This window comes from Apodemus sylvaticus, chromosome 3 (genome assembly GCF_947179515.1).
Source record: "Apodemus sylvaticus chromosome 3, mApoSyl1.1, whole genome shotgun sequence".
NCBI classification, from domain to species: domain Eukaryota; kingdom Metazoa; phylum Chordata; class Mammalia; order Rodentia; family Muridae; genus Apodemus; species Apodemus sylvaticus.
Genome location: NC_067474.1, coordinates 122958678 through 122980460, shown reverse-complemented (window position 1 = coordinate 122980460; position 21783 = coordinate 122958678). Strand labels below are relative to the sequence as shown.

General features: G+C 49.1%; 1 protein-coding gene across 1 annotated transcript in view; it reads right to left on the bottom strand.

Moving 5' to 3' along the window:
• Glis1 (GLIS family zinc finger 1) overlaps positions 1–21783 on the bottom strand; it is a 191884-nt gene that overhangs the window by 74019 nt on the left and 96082 nt on the right. The window lies entirely within an intron of this gene.

Here is a 21783-nt window from a genome sequence, read left to right as displayed (position 1 = left end):
CTGACTCCAGGCAGGGGTTTGGGTTCTGATGTACTGGACCTGGGGTTGGGGGACAATGTTTCACCAGTGGGTTCTGGAACTGGAGACGTTTTGGGTATATATGCCAAGGGGAGGTAACGGTCCAACTGCATCCGCTGCCAACTGGTACCAAAGCTTCCTCTATGCTGCTTCCCAGATCACACCATAGACAGTCCTGTTACCCAGCTCTGTGTCCTGTGGTTCTCTGATGACCCAGCTACCCTAACAACACACCCCTGCCTGCTTCTATAGGCGCCGTCAATGCCTCGGATGAGGCTGTACACACGGCATGGCCATAAAATCCCACGAAGTGAATAAAATCGTCAGCACAGCTGCTCATCTGCGGGGAAGGGCAGTTGATCTGGAAGGTATCCTTTGGGGCCTAGGGATCACGGCGTGAACTCTCTCACTTCTCAGAATCCATTCCACGACTCAGGCACATCTCCATGAGTGCCTGACCCTGTGCTCCTCTGGGTACCGTGGATCCACAGTGCTAGCGCCCATAGGAGCCCCAGGAATGGCGAGTACTCCTGGGTCACTCAGTATTTTAAAACCTTAAAATGCCATGGAGACAGAAAAAAACATTACTAAGCCCAAGTAGTCCAGGTACTGTCAGTTTAAGAGGACGGGAAATCTCTAAGCTTAGGACAAGAACAGCAATGAGGCTGCACATGACACACTATGAACAAGTCATGGGTTCCCCACTGCCTGCTTGCTTCTATTTAATACATGGGTTAACTGAGGCACATGCAAATTACACCGCTAGAAATCTGTGCTGGGCCCCAGTACCGAGAGTGGTAAGAAGCGACTTTTTAAGACAGCATCCTCAGTCCGAGTTCAGCGGACACTGTCTCTTTAGCACAGGCTATCCCTGTGCCAGCGACAGACAGTACTCTCGTGGCTCTGAACCACACGTTACAGTGTACAGATGAGAAGCACAGCTTTCAAGGCCCTGGGTTGGGTGAGGGCTCAAACTAACATCTGTTTCACGCCATTTCCCTGGCGGCACTGGCCGTCCCGCTGCGCGGACTGCTCGCTCTGCTGGCTTCAGCGGCTGCCCAGCCAGCCCTTCTTAGGGCTAGGCTTTAATAACTTGGTTGTTTTTTAATTAAAACGAAATCCCTGGTCACAAATGTGAATGGCCTGAGTTAATGAGAGCAGGCTGCAGCTCATTTCACCCGGCTCTGCTTGGCCGTCCTCGCCTTCTCCAGATCATTCCTGCATGCGCTTTTATTGTCCCATTGAGGCAAACCATGGGACCAGCCTCCAAAAAACTGTGGATAATTTTATGACCATTAATGGCATTTGGAGCAGAGAACATCACAGGGGGCTGTTCTGCCAGGACCTCTCCCCAGATCCTGGAGGTAAGGATGCATCTAAGCTTCCTTCCAGGACCTCTTGAGCTATCTGGGTCTTGTACCTCCTCCTGCAAGCACAAGGCAGAGTGCAGAGAAGGAAAGTAGATCCAGGGAGCACCAATGACTGACCCAGGGAGCACCAGTGACTGACCCAGGGAGCACCGTCAAGCACAAGGCAGAGTGCAGAGAAGGAAAGTAGATCCAGGGAGCACCAATGACTGACCCAGGGAGCACCAGTGACTGACCCAGGGAGCACCAGTGACTGACCCAGGGAGCAGCAGTGACGGGCCTGGGGAGTACCAGTGACTGACCTAGGCAAGTAGCAGTGATGGGCGTGGGGAACATCAGTGACTGACCAGGGAGGAGTAGTGATAGGCCTGGGGAGCACCAATGATTAACCCAGGGAGCACCAATGATTGACCCAGGGAGGAGCAGTGACAGGGCCTTGCACTTATTCAGCCCTTACCCCTCAGGCTTCCTGGTACCCACCCAAGGGTAGGTTCATGATAATTTTTTTCCAGATGGGCTGAAGAGATGGAGGCCTCGGCCCAGGCTCAGGGACACAATCCAAACCCAGACCTCTTGGACTTTGAGACTTGAGTGTTGTCCTGCGGCCCCCCACCCCCCAACAAATGTTCCTAACCAGGACTCCAGAGAAGGCAGACAGAGTAGGATTAACTGCTTTGCCAAGGTCAGGCAGGAAAGACAGCCTGAGGGGATTAGAGTCGTCAGCACCAAGCAGTAGATCAATGCCTGGGCCTTTTAGCAGCTTCTCTGCTGGAGACAGCAAGAGCTTTCCCTGCAATAAACAAACAACTGAAGTTGGAGAGGAGGGAGCGGCTCTGAGGTCAAAGCTGGCGCTGGCTGCTGCAGTACGCCTACCCAAGCTTGCCTTGTCTCTCACTCTCCACCGGGCCCTGCGGCAAAGTCTGACCTCCGACCTTGGCAGAGCTGAGCAGATGAGCTGACAATTGGTGACCCGAGGTCACATAGCAACCACTGGCACAGCTGGGGTTCTAGTCCATGCCAAGCAGCCCCGCTTCCTGGAAGGCTGGCAGCAAACCAAAGGCTGTGATCTATGCCCAGAGACACAGCCACCCCTGCCTGCCGCACGCAGCAGGTCTGCTGGGACAAATACAGGTCCGGTCTCCTCTTCGGTGAAGTCTTTATCTCCATCCATCCCCAAGGGCGCCATGAGACCCAGAGCAGGCCTTCTCCTGTTCACACTGCTCTCCAGGAAGGATGCATCTTCTCTGGGGAAGGGAGGATGAAAGGCATGCATCTGGCGGCCTGCTGTCCTGATGGAGGGGTGTCCTGATAGGGTGGGGTACCTAGACGCGGGGTCTCCCTTGGAGCCCTAGATGCCAAAAATGGACCCAACACCCTGGCCTCCTCCAAGCACGTGAAGTCCCCTGACAAATGGTGAGAAATCTTGGAAAACCAAGGCTGGAACTGGCCATGCACTCTGTAGTGTATGAAGAAAACAGGCTCTAAGTGGGAAAGGCCTTGCATCACTGCATAGCATATTCACAGCAGAGACTGGACTGGCACTTCTGAGGAAACTGATCTCATTTCCTGGTCTGGCCTCAGTTTTCTTGTCTGTACAATGGTGCTGACGCCTACCTCATAGGGTTGTGGTGATAAGGGAGCTAATAGAGTTCATATGTCGGGGATTTAGCTTGCAGGGAGCACTCAAAGAGTAAGAAGGATGCTATGACTTCTGTGCTTCCTGGGACCCAGGCAGGGCTGCTGGAGAAGCAGTCCATGCTGGGCCCACGGGGTCCAAAGTCAGACTCTGAAGAGCAACGCCCCAGGCTTAGGGCTCACCAAATGTAGGGCTCAGCCACCTGGATGAAGTCCCATCGAGCCGGCCTGAAGCAAGCGGCTCACGGTATATACACCGAAGCTCCGCAGGTTACTATAATGCCTCAAATAGAAAGTAGAACCACGCCCAGGAGGCTCCCACAGGAATGCGGTTTGGTGCTGAAACCTGCTGCCATTCACCACCCAAGGCCCAGGGCACCTCCCACGGCTATTCACAGCCACCCGTGGGGCCCAGGAAAGCCAAGAGGGTAACTGACTTCTGTTTTCCCACAAGCAGATTTTCAGAACTAACCAGGTATCAGGCCAGGCCAGGCTACACTTTTACAGTTTATAAAAACTTCAGAGTCCTCCACCGTGAGCACCATTACAACCCTCAGGAGCTGGCTAGACAGGCTCAGAGCGGCGTGTAAGATGCCCAAGTCCACACAGCAAGTGTAGAGCTCAGAAATACCTGTCTCAGCCCCCTCGTCAGCGGAAGTATGTCTGCAAAAGGCAAACCAGCAGACAGCCAGTGGCTGACTGCAGACTCACAGCCACTCCTCAGCTCTGCCACAGCGGAACCAAAACCAACACAGGAGCGGCTGGGGCTGTGCTTCTGACAGGACTTTATTGGAAATCAGATCCCAGGCTCTGGGAACGTGGTAGTTGGAAGGTGAAATGTCCCTCCCAGGCCCCTGCATTTAAACACTTGGTCCCCAGCTGGGGGTGCAGTTTCAGGAGGCTGTGAAGCATCTGGGACAGGAGGCTCGGCTGGCAGGTTTCTGAAGGCTGCCTGGAGGCCTGGCTTCTGGCCCAAGCTCTCTGCTGCTACAATGCTCCTACCTCTATACCTTGGACATAAGCTAGAGTAAGTCTTTCTTCCTTTAAGTTACTTCGGACAGGTATTTTATCACACAATAAAGGCAACCGTGGCTGTCAGCCTGACCATCACTGACGGAGCCAGGGATTCAGGGATTCAGAGTCCGGAACTGTTATACTCTCCTACATCCTCAAAGCGGGGAGACATTAACAGGTAGCACTGACAATGAGAAGTCAACCACTGAGCACAAGGTCAGCCTGGGAGGGCATACAGATGGATGGGGTGCCAGCCTGGTTCTAGGGACCCCCAGCTTGGGCTCACCCATCCATCTGAGTGAGCCTATTCTCACAATGTTTCGCTGAGACACATCCTTACCAATCTAGAGCCCTGTGCAAGTCCCCTCCTCTAGAACATTCCCTGGTCTCAGCCTCTAGGAGCCTCCCCACCACTCAGCTCACGGCAGCCCTGGGAGTAAATGCTACTTGGGTGTCCTGTGCATGCAGCCCAGGGCCATACATCCCGTCTCATCCCTATCACCAGAGTTGGATCACTGCCACCCACTCCCCACCCTCCACCCCCACTGAACTGCCGCACTGGCTTATGGGAACAGTTAGAGCTTCATCTTTCCTCCCCCCAAAAGGCCCATCATAGCCCCGGGACAAAGACCTAGCGCCAGATGTGAACTGGCCCAAACTTCTCCTTATAGAAAACAGAGGCCCAGATGAGGAAGGCGCTTATCCATCTTACCCAGCGGGTAGGTTCTCGCGACATCTCTGCCTCCCTCCCTGCAGATATAGCCCTCTTCAGAGCTCACAGTTAGGGTCACAGCAGGTGGCTGGAAATGCTGAGAGAGAGTGAGTGTGAACTGTACCAAGTTTATACTCATGCCTGCTCTATGCCAGACGGTGTACCTCAAGGGAACTAAACAACTTCAGTACCCACACCTGGGAGAGTGTGCAAGTCCACCATTACCATTCTGGATATTTGACTCCATAGTGGAAGATCTTCCCCTCTAAGCCTCAGTTTCTTCATCTGCAAAATGGGGTTTAGAATCTCAGCTGCTGGGGTGACTGTGCACATCAAAGTTAACAGTGCATGCAGAGCCCCTGATATGGCTTCTGGGGCGACTGGCATTCTGGAAAGGGGCCCTGTGTTTTGGTCTCTTGACAGGCATAGGATAAAGCCCACTCTCCTGGGCGGTGAGTGCCAGTGAGCTGAGAAGGGCAGCCTGAGGCCAGGAGTGCCCGGCCAGAAGCCCTTTCCCAGCAGTATGAGCATAGGCTATGCTGAGCTTCAACTTGCCCTTCTGTGCAGTGGGAACATGCGAACTGAATTTCATGTGCCAGGCCCTGGCACCAGGGGCATCAGAGCTCACAGGGCACAGAGGGCTCCATGGCCCCTATTCCGCAGCTCACTACAGGGAACACAGTAGATCACAAAGAACTTCTCAGGCCACCCCTGCCTCACCAGGCTCCTTCTGTACCCTCTTTTCCTAGCATTGCAAGCGGCCAAGCCTGATGTGCAGCCGGGGCTACCTGAGGAGAGGAAGCAGGGGGTGGGCGGCCAGGTGTCTTCCGCAGCCCAGACCCCAGCAAGATGGGAAGGCGAGGCCCATTTACTTGCTGGAGTGTTGCGGTATTCACGGCTACCAGGGGGCCTGTAACCTGGACAAGGCCTCCGCAGCAGCAGCTCCTGCTGTTGAGCTCTTGCACGAGGCATAAAGCTGCCCACTGTCTCTTACCCCCGACCATAAGAGCCCCATAAGTCCCCCCTTTAAAGCTAAGCTAGATTTACAGCGACTCAGGCCAATAAAACCTGAGCCAGCTCACCTCAAGATGGCACCTCAGGAGCAAACCCACAGCTCTGTCCCAGGCCAGAAAGGCCATGGACAGTCCAGGATGGTTACACATGTGGCTATAAACATGCTGGTATCCAGACACTCAGAAGGGCTAATTCTCTCCTCACATTGTTACATACTAATTGCAAAACATTTTAAAAAACTGAAAATGAAGGTAGACAATAATGAAATAGGCAAAGGCCACTCGCCAGAGAACCACAGTGGACGTGGAGAGAGGAAAAAAGGCTTGGTTGTTCTTCCCCATGCATCTGCATACAGCTTTTACCTGTAAAAACCAGGATGATAAAATAATATACTCTCTTGTCCTGTCTTTTTCTAATCATTTCTAATGATAATTACCAAAGTAGATGACATGCCTGTCACGTGTCCTATGTCCTGTGTTCTGTGTCCTTGGCTCTGTCCATGACATATGCTAACTTGTGTATTCCCGAAGCAGAGTATAGGACGTGTCTATGGTCACACCACTATAAACAACTGTGAGCTCCATCATCCCCAGAGATCTGCTCTGTACTGCGGCCATAGGGGAGACAAGGCCATCACTCTCCCAGCGCGTGTCTCCTGTGGCTGTCACAAGCACTGTAGTCAGAGAGGCCAAACAACTGGAGTTTATTTTCTCTCAAGTTTAGAGACCAGAAGGCTTAGATTTGGTGGCTAGGCAGTTTGGGTTCCAGTGAAGGCTGGTTTTTGCAGCTTGCAGACACTATTTTCTCAGCACGGGCTCTCGTGGTCTGGTCTTGGTGTGTGCTCACATACAGAAAGAGAGCAGGGAACACTCTGGTGTCTTCTTATGAACCAGTAGTTCTGCTGCTCAGGCACTTACAAGCCCGTCTTAACCTCAATTACTTCCCACACTGGGGGTGAGGACTTCAGCATGTGAACCCAAAGAAGAGAACACACCCAGTCCACGACCCCAAGTATCCAATCCATCCCTTCCCCATGCTGATTGAGACAGGAAAGAACATAGACCCTCTTTATCGAGCTTAAAAAATGAGATAGGAGAGTCTGGAGGATGCGGTGGACTCTGTGGCCATCCTGGCCAAGTTTCCACCTTGGCTTTGTTATTTAGGAGCCCTGTGACCTTGTGTAGAATGCATTTCTCTTCTCCATGGCACGGCTTATGAATCGGAAACCAACACCACACTATCTGAGGTGCCCAGTGCAGAGCCTGCCAGGCAGTAGGCAATGGCTGTGCACCCAGCCTGCCCTTGCTGTTCTCCTAACGTCAGTGCCAATCCACGTGATCTGGTCCTCTCGGCCAGGGGCTAGCACAGGCATGTAACAAGTTGGTTTAGGTCAGAAGCCTGGAGCCTCTACTTCCTGTGCTCTCCTGCATGCAGCGGGTAGCTCTGGGAACTAGATGAAGTCATCTTGTTTAAGGAGAAGCCATCATGTCTCAGGGAGAGTCAATATGAGGACAAACATCAGTAAACCAGGCCCCTCAAGCAGAACAGATGAGCAACGTTCAGCACTCGTTGGTAGATAACATCCCATAGCGTCTAATACCCATTACAACAAAAAAGACCTTGTTAATACAATAGTCTATGTAATCATTTTTATGCACTCTGGTAACCTTTCTAATGTGAATATTTAGTTCATTTACACTACTTCTATTTAATGTAATTTCCATATGTTCAGAATTAAATCTATAATCTTTTGTTTGTTTGTTTGTTTGTTTGTTTGTTTTGGATTTGTTTTTTTTCGAGACAGGGTTTCTCTGTATAGCCCTGGCTGTCCTGGAACTCACTCTGTAGACCAGGCTGGCCTTGAACTCAGAAATCCGCCTGCCTCTGCCTCCCAGAGTGCTGGGATTACAGACATGCGCCACCACCACCCGGCTAAATCTATAATCTTACTATTAATTTATTTGTCTCACCTATTCTGTATTTTTTTCCTATTCAGTCTCAACTTCGTTCATATTAAATGGTTTTTATTATTCTGTTTTCTGCCTGTTAGCTTATCATACACAACCTCCTCTATTTTTAAGTTACCTTCACATATTACTGTCTAACAGGTTACTTCTTTTCCTACTTCATTGGCAGGGCAAGCGCACAGGCCTCTTGACTCTGCCCAGCCCCACCCCCGACACAGCACACGTCATTCACATTCCCTCTCACTTTAATTCTACTGTTCTATCCCACGTTCCCATGTCTAATCAGGAGCACCTGGACCACTTCTGAATCTGTGTTGGGTTTCCCCACTCCCGGTCCCAAGTCCTGTACGCCTGGTTTCTGTGGCTGTGTTTGCAGCTCTTCCTTTTCCCCTAGGGCGCCCCCTTCGGGGCTCCAGTTGAAGGCATGGGGTGTCAGGCTCCTCCCTCTTGACTCTGAATTTCAACATCTGTCTTCCTAGAACTTGAAGCCATTGAAAGTTCGCCTCGCTTCTCAGCCTCCGACTGCCAGACTCTGCTCACACACTCATCCTCGGCCCGCACCACTTCTGCATCAGCAAACAGGAGCGGGCAGAACAGGCAACATGGAAGGACAGGGTGAGATTCCAGCACACCCGCCTCTCTGGGAACTCAGCCTTATCCTGGTAGCCCCAGGTTCCAATCCAGTCTATGTGCACAGCAGGACTGCATAAAGCTCCCTTGAGTTCAGCAAGTGGTAAATGCCTGAGGGGAAAGTATGACATCCAGGGTCACAGAGTACATAGAATCCTGGCGGTGCTGGCAGCTCTTCAATGACTTTAAGCAGTAAATGGATCCAACCTACCAAACCCCACCCTGTTGAAATTTAATTCCTGGTGTGTGGCACTTGAGCTGATGTTTCTAGGGGCTGCTTATTCAGAGGAGCTTATCTTCACACCGTATCTTAGTATCTTACGAATAATGCCTTTCCCAGGGGAGTAGGTTTGTCTCGGTGGGAGTCTGCCGCCCTCTTCCTCTCTCTTGCCCTTTATTGACCTTTCAGCAGTGCCCTGGAGTCAGCAGATCCCGCTTGGGATCAGTAAGACATCCTCAGGTAATGAATGGTACAAACAGAAAACAGGCCAAGACTGAAACTTTAGTCCAATACAAGCCAAATTTGTTTTAGTCCAGATGTGAAAACACTTTTCCAACAAATAATTGTAATGACCGTATCCTATTACCTGGCTGCACATATTTCATTCCTTATAGTTGTATTTTAAGTTTAGAAGAGAGAAAACTAAAACAGCCAGGTTATGATCACCTATCTTTCATTTATCCATATTTATAGCCTTAGGATAATTTTCTGGATAAGGGGCTTCCACGTCCAGAGACAAAGTACAGTGTTAAGCATGGTCCTACTTACTGTCCACACTGCCCTTCAAAAGGCTCTACCACTTATGCCATCAGCAGCGCCTTGGTTTTCTCTGCAGATGACTCTCGGTGTTCCCACTTAGAAATAAAAGTTAGCCTGTGAGATGCTTGGTGGGCCAAGTGTTTGCTGTGTAAGCCTGACAGCCTGCACTCGATCTGTAACATCAGGACAGAAGAGATTACACTCCCGAGACTCTGTGACCTCTATACACACACACACTGCCACTGCATGCCCACACACACTGCCCTCCCCTCCTCTCCGCCCCAAAATAAAAACCTGTTAGCTTAACAGTTTAGAGCCACTGATAACAGAATAGAACAGGAGGCTTTCTGTGCATCCACTGACAGAATGGTTAAGTCAACTACAGAACATAAAGAGAAATTTGATAGGCATTAGACGTGATGCAGTGAGATGCCACCACGACGTAGCAAACACGACTACAAAGTTTCAGTTGCTTAAAAATGCATTCTGTGAATAATATTCTGGTAGCTTCTCCCCCGAGCTCATGTGAGTTACTTACCAAATGGCCTGTTAACCACAAAGGATGTATCCGACAAGGAACTGAGGCCATCAGATAGGTTACAAGAGAGTTGGTTCTCACACCCTCTGCCAGCCCAGTCTCTGTGAGAGAGGGGACCCTAATCATCCTCTGGAGGAGCTGGACACAGGACCAAGCAGCTACCAATCACAAACCCAAAATAGAGGAGTCCGCCTCACCATGAGGCACCATAGCTTATTTTTTTCTAGATTTATAACAAAATCTTCATCACATGATAACATTTTTAAGAATTACATCCAATGAAAAGGCCAGTGGGGACACAGCTTGGTAGTAGAACACATGTTTAGAACACCCAGGGCTCCAAGCTTAATCCATAATGCCACAAAAACAAACTCTAGAAAAGGGTAGGATTTGAAATTCCACATATTAAAAAAAAATAAAATTCTTCACGGTTTAAAGGTGCTATATCAAATGCTAACAATTAATGTGTACTTTTTAGCACACACAAGCAGAACACCTGTGTGTCGGGATAAGACACTAGATATACAGTTTCCCTCTGCCCTGGGGAACCATGGATATGTTGAACAAAAATTAAAAATCTCCACTCTGTGGTGCTTGCATTCTGGTAGGAGAGAAGATAACATCAAAGGTGAAGACACAAACTAACCCTATAATCTCAGGTAGACACTATAGGTTATGAGTTAAAACAAAGGCAGGAAGCTAGCGAGTGAGGAGAAGCAGGCCAGTCAGGGTCAGGGAAGGGCTGACTGAGCAGGGCGGGAGGGGAAGGAAGGCAGAAGCCACATGCCACCTCGGGACAAGCATTCTAGGCAGAGGGGACAGTAAGCAAAGGCCCCGAGGCCAGTGTGCTCTCTGGAGAAGGCTCAGGAAGAAAAGCCCAGCCAGCAACAGGGAGAAGGTTGTGGTGAGGCCACAGGAGAGGCTGGGACTGTCCTGCAGGGCTCTGGGTGGGGATGACAGTGTGTCCTACCTAGCAGGAAACCTTGGATCCTGAGCAGGACACAGCAGATATCCTGGGCCATGGGGTTCAGTCTGGCTCCCACAGGAAAGGTTTCAGACAAGGTATGCCTTTAGGACTGAGGGTGTCTGTCTTTCTCTGCTCCCTTTCAGAGGAAACAGGCATTGTGACTCTAGGCCGGTGGCTCTCAACCCTCATGTCATGGTGACCCCAGCCATAAAATTATTTTGTTGCTACTTGATAACTGTAATTTTGCTACTGCTATAAATTGTAATGTAAATATCTACCATGCAGGATATCTGATATGTGACCCCTGTGAAAAGTTCACTTGACCCCAGTTGGTCACAACCCAAGGTTCAGAACCACAGCCCTAGCCTCTGTCCCGTCTCATAAAATGTCCACAAACACAGGTAAATCTTACAGTGTATAAGTTCTAACAGGTTATAATCTCTGTATGGCACATATTAAAACATTGCATAGTGTTTTTGAAATAAATAAACAATCCTCAAGGCTACATCAAAAATGGGCTTGAATTCAATTCCTGCCACCTGGCTTCCCGAGGGCTGTCCCCCAGGCCTCTCGGTGTGCAAACATCCCCGCTCCTCTGGGCTCCACAAGCAACCGAAAGATAAGAATCCCAGAGCACAGCCCAGAGGGAGCTTGAAACATTTGGCTACTGGGATAGACACACTTCCTGGGCTTCCCGGGGCCAGAGACTCCCCTTCCTCAGGGAACCCCTCAGTCCCTGTTATGGGGCACTGACCAGCTCAGGCAGAAAAGATGCCAAGTGCCTCTCTGTGGCAATGGGGGTTCTACAGTGTCAGGGATCCAAGGAAATAAAACATGTCCTCAGTGAATCTGAGTACCTCCCGGGGGTGGGAAGGGTAACCCAGTGACTAACTCCTGACATTGCTTAACACTCGGCTTCCAAGGTTCCAGAAGGGAAAGGTGAGCTCTCTGGGAGCCTAGGAGGTCAGTAACGGGCACCAAAAGTCAACTTGTTCTTATCCAAGCTCAGAAAGCACAGACAGTAATAGAGTGGTAAGAAATCTAGCGGGAACAGTTATTGGGTTCTATACAGCTTGGGGATGCACAGGAAGTCCAGAGCTATGAGTGTTAACGCAGTGTATATTTACAACCTCACAATTCAGATTCTTTTGAAACAAGCTCATTAGTTAACGCCTATGCCCATTTTTCTTCTCTCAACTGCTGTAACGTTTCTTCCAGCTGCTGGAAAATACGTAAAACCCAAGAAGGAAGATGGGCTGGCAGCAGGGGAGGCTCAGGGTACCCAACTCCAGACAACTTGAAAGCAGGCACGGGGATGGTGGTCCCTTCCCATCCGAGAGGGATCCGTAACTATGAGAACTCCTCAGTCCCTGGCAGAATCTGAAGTTAGGTTGGCAGGGAGGAGGGAAAGCAATAGACATTTGACAGAAACCGCACTTGAATTGGGGTTTGTTTTTCTTTTTTAAGACACTCTCTTGATAACGCTAGCGGCAGTGAGCCGTCCCTCTTCCACTGCGTCACATGGTAGGGACGGTAGACACATACTGTGTGTTCCACTTACGGCACCTTTAAAACCCAAGGAGAGAAGTGCCCCTGCCACCACTGACAAAGGAGGGCATCCCACCCAGGAAGCACCACCATGCAAAGGCATGGCCTAGCAGGAAGACATGGGAAGGGTTCCATTGCCTTCAGAGAGGCTCAGAACTCTGTACCCTGTGGAAAAGTTGACTTGTTCCACAGATTGGTCCAAAGGCTGGGAAAGCCTGCAGGGCAAGGCACAGTTTTGGCATCTGAAAAATCCCCCTAGCTCCACCCCAGATCTGAACCCACCCAACAGCCCTCCCCCAGGAAGCCCGGTGATGGGGGGAGGGGGCTGCTCCTTCCCCAAGTTCTCCAGGCTACACCCTCAGCCCAGGCATTACTACAACAGGGTTGGGAGAGGGCCACTCCAAGGAACACAATGGAAATCACGAGGGGGGGGCAGTTTCTGATGGTCATAGTGTCCGGGGGCCACTATCATTTAGTGGGGTAGGCCCAACTTATTGCCAAGGGTGGGGCCAGTCCTAATCTAACTATTTAATACCCTGCCAGATATCCAAAATATCTGTAAACAAGGGACCCAGTTGTGGAAGCCAGAACATAGGTCCATTTTACACAGAAAACAAAGCGCTTTTTTCATGGCTGTAACATACACTGAAATTTCTAGGCCTGGACTTACCATGTAAATTAGGGAACGACTGTACTGTGTTTGGTTTGGAAGCTGCCCAAGGGTTGTTCACCAATTCAGAGTCGCGTCACCTTGGCTACTCTGCCTGTAACTTTGTACATCTGCGTCCATCAAGCTATGTGACGATACACACAGGTGTGAGCAACCAACCTGCCCCCCCCACCCTCCACACCCCCCACCTCCCGCCCCGCAACCCATGGTGCCTGAGCACACACATAGGGAAACACTGTGCTTCGAGGCTACCTCCCTCTCGTCTCTTCTTTATATTGCAATTACAACACTACATAGAGTTTTTCTAATCAGCCGCTCAGGCGGGGAACATAGTAGGTGGGTTCCATTTCAGGAGTGACAGGAGACGGTGCAAAAAGCATCCTGTGAGGAGAAAGATGCCCTGCAGACGACCTCTCACCCAGGCCTACTTTTCATTCTTCAGAGGAGAAAAGCCAGGTCTTCCCAAGGTCACAAGAGCAAGCACGGCAGGGTCGGGATTTGGTTCAAACGTATCTCACCCCAGCCTACAGAGGTCCTCTGAGGACGAGATTGGACCTAACAGTGCCAAAGTCTGTTCTTGGATTCTGTGACCAGGTCTTGAACTTGACAGCACCTACAGGAAGGTCGGCACATGGTTCCACACATGCTGCCCAGCAAGGGAAAGCTGTGCTAAGTGGGGATCTGTGCTAAGGCATGCAGGCTATCCCCACGCACCTACAACAGACATCTTGGCAGGCACTGGCACTGGCTGAGTCCTGGAGATGACTTCAGTGCATGCCCTGACCCCCATCTCAGCCCTTCCCTCTCTCCAGCCCTTCTTTCCCTCATCCTTACCAGCTCTGCCTTGCTTTTAAGCCACTGTCTTCCACCTGGACCAGGCTCCGCTGCTCCCTAAATGTGACCATCACTCTCTCATGGCAAGGGCAATCTCTCTAAATCACAAAAATCTGGCCCAGATGTGGCCATGTCTAACCCCTGATCCTCCTGCTGCCTAGGATGTAACTTCTAAGCCAACCAAGGAAGACTGACCCTCAGTCTGGCCTCAGTACAGAAGCCCTCACCACCACCCCTAGCCCCCCCCCATAATTCCCACCACACGCCGTGGTTACATGGCGCCTGACTGTTCATAGCTCCCCAGACCTGCTCTGTTCCTCTTCTCTTGTTCTTCTCCCACTGAGTGTGCCCTTCCTCCCCGAGCTCCCCTGGCACTGGGCAGCTGGCTGGCAGGTAAGGGTACTGAATATCCATTGGGGGAACCACTGACTGAAGGAATGAATGCCGAACGGAGCAATGTCTAGTGACAGCTGGGCTAGGTCTCAAGGGAGATGGAGCCTCAGAGACTAGAGAAGATGGTTAGGAAAGACAGCTCCGAAGCCTTTCAGGTGATGGGTAGGGCCTTGGAAGCCCTGATTGCTGCTGTTAAACCGTTCTATATTGTATAAAACAGTGTCTGGAGCTGCCTTATCCCGAGAGGCTCCATTTTGTAAGTAGCTTTTGGCTTTATTTTGAGGGTATTTGATGATGTCTGGAGAGACCCACAAACACTATTCTCTGTCAGGTCCTATCCATGCAGTCCAGACTGACAAATGACTTATTTCTGAGACTAGGAAAGGTGCTGCCACATAAAGGTATTGCAAATCATTGAGACCATAAGGGCATGTGGGTATATTAAAATCATACCAGTGAAGCATATTGGATACGCCAAGAATGTATTGGATACGCCAGATCAAGTAATATGTATGTATGTATGTATGTATGTATGTATGTTTATATGTTTATATGTATGCGCACACACACACACAAGGGTACCACTCCTTCACCCATCTTTGTGATGGCACAACCCTGCCCACCCATCCCCCACCCCTCTGTGAGTGGAGGATGGACAGGAGGACTCCTGACTACCCTTGGGTCTTCAGTTCAGTGTGCTCCCCGGCGCAGACACGGCCCACTGGCTTCCCCACCTGCACGCCTTGCCCATCTGGACTTGGGCCTGTTGATCCTTCTGCGGATTCTGGTCCGCCCTTGTCTCTATGGCTGACCGTATCTGCTATCCCAACCCTGACTGCTGTGGCTGGGTCTCCGCAGCAGCAGCTCCTTCCTGGCAGCTGGCGTGGGTTGATAGCTCATCAATACAGATACATATACATGCATTAGATACAATACATACATTATGCATTGCTTCTGTCCACCTGCTTCTGAAACCTCTGGATGCCGGCTGTAGCTTCTTTAATGTGTAATAATCTGTAACTAACACATATATAGATATACATACAAAGACAGATATAGATATATAGATACAGATATTTACCTGTGTGCCGTGGGAGTTGATATTACTAATATTGGGATAAGAGAACCTTTATGCACTTTGGCCAGATTTTTAAGGTATGTGGGATTTCCTGGCAAAGTGCTACTATTAAAACCACTGCACCTTCTGAATTGATTGTTATTTAATAAATGCAGGCATTGTGGAAAGACACACACGCATTCATCTCTGTTTCCGGCATAGATGCTCAGGGCGCATGGCAAGTCCTTTGCTCTCCTGAGAGCCACCGAGACCCCAAGAGACAAGATGTAGACCGAGCCCTCCTGAGCAGAGCACATTTTCACTGCCAGCAGAAGTGGGCTCCAACGGAGAAGCATAGAAGCTGTGCTCGGGTGACAGGCCATGAATAAGATCCTGCCTGTGCTCCACAGGCTGCAAGAAAGCAGTGGGCTCCTGAGGGGTGGCCGCTGAGGAGAAAGCTTTGCCTGTCTTTGCCTCTATGGGAAAAATGTTGGGCTCTCTGCTCTCTTTCCATAACTCTGCATATAAAACCCAGCCCCCTCCCATGGAAGACTGAGTCCAGGGAAACTCTGGGCAGAAAGCAAGGCCAAGCATCTCAGGCCTTTCCAGCATGTGCACTTCCAAGCTTTTGGGCCTTCATTTACTTTTTCTGTAAATCACAGAGACTGCAGGTGCCGCCTAGCATTGGTGTTGTCAGATCTCAGCATTGTGAAAACACCCAAAGGCTTTGTGACCCAAAGGAGGGGCTTCAAGGGCCTGGCCCTGCTTCTTCCTTCTGTTCCTAGAGGTAACACTAGAAATCTTCACGACTAACAGGGGGCTTCCTGGGCCAAAGATAGCTTTACACACCTGTTGCTGAACCCTGTGTGCCAATACAAGGGTGTGTCTGATACCACTGCTGCCCTCAGAGGCCAGTTAAATCACAGGACCTTAAACAAGAGTCAGTGCTATAATGGATTCATACCACGATGGAAATTCTTTACAGTAAATGTGTAGACTGGTGCTCTAGTGTCTGACTGCTGAGTCTATCCAAGGAAAAACTCCTGTAGGCTGCCAGACAGCTGTCAATGCTGTGGCACCTCACGTGGGCGAATGACTTCATTCAGGCCTTCCTGAAGTCTGTGGCTGGGGCTGACCTATACTCCTAAAGCCACCTCAGGGACTGAGAACTCTCTTCAGACAACTCTTAGTGCACCATCTTATGACATATCAGGTGAGAGGAATGGGTGAAGGGAAAAACAAGAGGGCTGCCTGGGCCTGGGTGTGATTTCCCCAAGCCCACCTGCCTTCTCCTCACTCCCTTGCTGCCCCGCAAGCTGCTGCACTGTGTCAGCTCAGTGCCAGGCAAAGGGCCATCCGCTGCACCGCCGTGAATGGGCGCAGTGTTTGTGACCAGTCAGCAAGATGGATGTTGTTTCGTTTTGGCTCCATGCACCGTAAACATTCTGCCGCAGACACAGCTCCAGGTGGCTCACTGGCTCTCCCACGGCAGCTGGGCTGCCCAGCAAGGGCCCATTAACAGGGATATAAACAAGGAGGGCTGGGGGGATAGAAGGCGGGGCCTGGGGCTTAGTCCCACTGCCAGAGAAACCAAGCAGCAGTAGCCCCCGGCCCCGGCTGGAGGCTGAAGGACTATGGGAAGAACAGAAACAGCCTCCCTTCTGTTCAGCTGTGATGCTAGAACATGGCTGGGTCTCACATCAAATCCTGCCTCAGTTTCCTCAGGTGGAGAATCCATAGCAGGTGCCACTACACTAGAGCCCAAAGCAAACAGTTACGAATGAACTGGTGCATCAGAGCTGATTAAGCAAGAGAGAGAGAGCCAACCTGGCCTAGAATGTGAATGTACGTACCCGGTTCTTAGCCAGGTGAGCTACCCTTCCTGTGAGCCTTTTATGTGTAAAGCAAAGATCACATGTGCTGGGCAGGCAGTGGTTAAATGGGACAATAGCCCCTGCAAGGCACTTAGCTCAGGCACTAACATCAACAAAGTGTTGGTATTGGTTGAGTCCCCAAAGTCTCATATCATCTATCTGGAAGCAGGCTCCGGCCAGGTCTGAGGGAGCGTAGTCTTCTGGGCTCTTTCCTGGTCTAAGGTGACTTTTCCATCTTAGGCCCAGCATACAGCCTGCCTGGCGCCCCATGGGCCTCATACCAGCCCCAGGCACCAAGCCCCAGGCTGAACGTTGATTCTCCAAGAGCCAGCTGGCCAAAAATCAATGTGTCAAATGACCAATTCATCAAAAGCCAATTAGCTACAAATTACGTTGCCAAGTGGCTTCGCTCCCAAATTTTCCAAATAAACAGTTAGACCAAACTTGTTTATTTTAACCATTTATAAGAGCTGACAACAATTTATGTTGCAGGGGATGGTTCGGTTCAGTTAGTACGTTTTCACTTCAAGTTTGAGCAGTATTGAAAAAAATACCACACTAGTCAAAATCAAAGATCCTGGATCGATAACTTTAGCCCTCTTGGTATTTATTATCGGGTTTTATGGCATCTGATTCTGTAATCGAATTCCAATGTGTTATACAGAAAGTCTTAAAGCTCTACCGTGTGTTAGGCTGAAGGGAAGAAGGAAGGTTCCTTGAAAAGACCTCACATCACATCTCAGGGCCTGGGAAAATCTCTTTGTAGCTATAATTAAGTTAAGGATTTTATTTTTTAATTGTGTGTGTGTGTGTGTGTGTTTGCACCTTAGAGCGGGTGTTTGCACCCAAAGAGGGGTGTCAGATCCCCTGGCACTGGGTTACAGGCAATTTCAAGCAGGCTGGCATAGGGCCTGGTAACTGAACTTGGGTCCTCTGCAAAAGCAGCTAGTGCACGTAACAGCGGAGCCATCTCTCCAGCCCTTGAACTAAAGAATGTAAGGTAAGAACATCCCAGATTATCTCAATGGGCCTTACATCCCGTTCAGGAGACACAGAAAAGAGAAAGGCCGTGGGAGCAGGAGTCTGAAGAAGATGACGACAAGCAGCAGGCTCTCTGCTGGAGCGGGGGAGCCTGGATGGTTATGTCCTGACTCTGGACTCCTGGCCTCCAGAGCCACTGAGAATACACATGTGCTGTTTACAATCTCCAGCATTTGAAGGTACCAAGTCTGTGCTGCCGTGGTACGGCAGCCTCGCAGCACTAATACACAGCGTCAGATTTAGTCGGCATTGTGTTGCCTCTGGGTTGCCAACCCACCCTCTTTCAAGGGATTCTTCTAATTTCTCAAGAAACTTCATAACTTTTATTCTAGCAGTTAACGCACAGCTGTGATACAGATACTTCACTGCTTCTTAGTTTAATTACTTCATTCATCCGAGGACTGTTTATGATTTACAGTCAACTATTAACATTTTTCTTTACAATTTCATATGAATAGCACACACATATATACTTATATATATGTATACATATAAATATATACATTCTGCTGACTACTCTTTAGAAATGCTAAAAAAAATAAAATCAGTAATGTAGGAAAATATAATACATCACAATCTAATGAGGTCAACTCAAAAGACACAAGATTCTACCTCAACACAGATAACTTGTGAAGCCAGAAGGCTAAGGAGAAGAGCGCCATGATCAGCTCAGGAGAGGCAGGGTCCATAACCCATCCATGACAGACATTCTCAGCGTACTGCAGACACAGAAGAATGTCCTCAATCCATACAGCATGTCAAAGGAGTAGCGAGCCTGAGGCTCAACGTGAAGGACAAGATGCTGTGCCCTGCACTAGGAACAAAGCCCAGACGGCCACACACACTGCCTACTTCACATTCTGTTAGTGGCCGTGGCTGATGCGGTTGAGCAAGAAAGGTAAAACACACAAAGATGGGAAAGAAGCCAATTAGATGACATGGTGGTTTACAGGAAAGCTCTGACACACTTCCCAATCGAGCAAAATACTGAGGGCATTAGCCCAGCCATGTCCCCGGACGTAACATCAACATGAACAATGTAACTGCCATTTTATGATAAGTGATAAAAAAAATTGAATTTAAAAGAAATACTATCTATATCAGAAAAACAAAACAAAAATTGCCTATGAATAAAATTAAGAAGAGTTGTATGTGACCTTTTGTTACACTGGAAAATAAGAGTCCGTATCATTAAAATGTCAAGCCTAGAGGCTGGAGAGAAGGCTCAGTGGTTAAGAGCACGTGCTGATCTCTCAGAGGACCCGAGTCTGATTCCCTGCAGCCATAGGCTATAGGGCCTCTGACACCTTTCTCCCTGGGGGCACCACACCATGTGCACATGCACATGATTAAAAACAAAATGAATTTAAAAGAAGATGCCATATCTATCCAAACTGACCTAGAAATGTAATGCTAGTGGTAAGGATATAGCAGGTTGATTCAGATGTAGCTGGGCAAACATGAGGAACCCAGATAACCAAAATCACATTGAAAACTGGAGGCTCTCGCACTATCTGGCCTGGAGATTTTCTGTAAAACCATAGGGGTTAAGACAATGTGGCACTGGTATATGGCCTTCCCAAAAGCTAGAGTGAAGTCTAAGAAGTCTAAAAGTCAACCCGAAGGAATGTGCTCAGCACCGATTGTTCTCACACACACACACACACACCCTGCTCTTTGGGCATGTATGCTTTCATGAAGATGTGTGCAAGTGTGTACGAGGGTGCATGAGCACACATGTGTACATACATACACATGAAGGGCAAAGACTGAAACGGGCATCTTCCTCACTTGCTCTCCACTTTCTTTTTTATTTTAATTATCGTATATATGTTTAAAGTTTTATTTATTTACTTTTATGTGTATTGGTGTTTTGTCTGCATATATATGTGCTTACTGCAGGTGTGTCTGATGCCTGTGAAGGTCAGAAGAGGGCATCAGATCCCTGGGAACTGGAGTCACAGACAGCTGAGAGCCACCAGTGGGTACTAGGATTCAAACTTGGGTCCTCTGGAAGAGCAGCAAGTGTTTTTAGCCACCTAGAACTCACTTGTCAGCTAGGCTGTCTGCCCAGTGAGCTCTAGGGATCTGCCTGTTTCTAATTTCACACCACACCCAGTGCTGGACTTACAGATGCAGGCGGATGTATGGAGCTTTTACAAAGTTTGGGAATCAAACTCAGGTCTGCAGCACTGTAGGCATTTACTGACTGAGGCATACATAACCCCAACCCTTTCCATGACATTCTTAACAAGGTGCCAAAGTACACCAATGAGGAGAAGAGTGTTTTCAACACACGGTGCTAGAAAGCCTGACTCGACTGACCTCACACCCCACAGAGAACTTAACTCAATGCACAACTGACCTAACCTAAAAGCTAATATACCGTAACAGAACAGAACAGAACACACCTTGAGACAGACAAAATTTTCTTAGAACACAAAAGGCAGGAGTCATGTAAAAAAAAAAAAAATCGATAGGTTTGACTGAATCAAAATGTAAACCAACCCCCTTTCTCTGTAAAGTAAAAAGTCATGGCAGAAAATGATAGAAATTCCCAATACTTAGATCCAATCAGTCAGATCTGTGTCAAGGATCTACAAGGAACTCTTGCAATTTAAGAATTAAAGGACAAACAACACCTGAGCTCCTCCAAAGAGGAGCCACGCATATAAAGAAATGCACCGAAGCAAGTGTGGAGGTGCTTGGAACTTAGTCCTCAGGTGCTTTACACTTAGTCTTCAGGGACATCAAGAACAGTGGCAGGCCCAGCTTGTCTGAAGGCTCATGACCAACGTTCGTTCACTAAAGAGCTGAAGAGTGCTCCTTCACAAGGGGATCCGTTCTGAGAGGAAACAAATCCCCAAGTACAGCTGCTGGCAGGCCGAGGCCCGGCTGGCGAGCTGCGGCTTCACTGCCTGCCTGTTCTTGCTTATGAGCGGGAGGGGATCAGAGACAAAAACCCTCCAAAAGATGACTCAAGCTAAATCCGGAAAGGCTGCTTGCCAAAAGATAAGCAAAAAGAACAGCCCCCAAGGGCAAGGGCAGCCTCTGGCTAGCACAGATATATTGGGGTCTCTTAAGTATTTCAGATGGGGTCCAGGAAGCACAAATGTTGAGGAAGGCCTGCCAGCGTGGGTGGGGCCTGTGGGTGGGGCCTGTCAGGCTACATCAATAAGCTTACACTACAGCCTCTCAAGATGGAGTTCCTCTCCTGACTGACCCTAAGTAAACCAAATGCTAATAAGCAAAACCTTTATTCATTCACTCATTCATTCATTTTTTCATTCATTTTCTCATTCTTCACGTACTCAGGTAGTCATTCAATAAACAATTCCTGAACATATGTGGTCCTATCTCCCCACCCTAGAGATGGGTCTATTGCTACATGATAACTTTATTTAATCTTCATGTTTCTCAACGCATTCCAAACAAGCACAGGGGCAGCTCAGAAAAAACTGACTCAGAGCCTCAGACGGTCTGACTCCCATACTTTCACACTTGGGACAGGAAAAGTTTTCTTAAAACCAAAAATAAATAAATAAATAAAATAATAAAAAATTTAAAAAAAGCAAAACAAAACAAACAAAAAACCCAACAGGAAACCCTTAAAAAGTTTCTAAATTGGGGTCTGAGAAGAAATTGGGGTCTCCGTGGGTAGGGGACGAGGGGCCTACTGGGGCTCAGAGGCTAAGAACCTGTCTAAAACAATCAGGTGGAAAGTAACTGAAGAGACTATCTAAG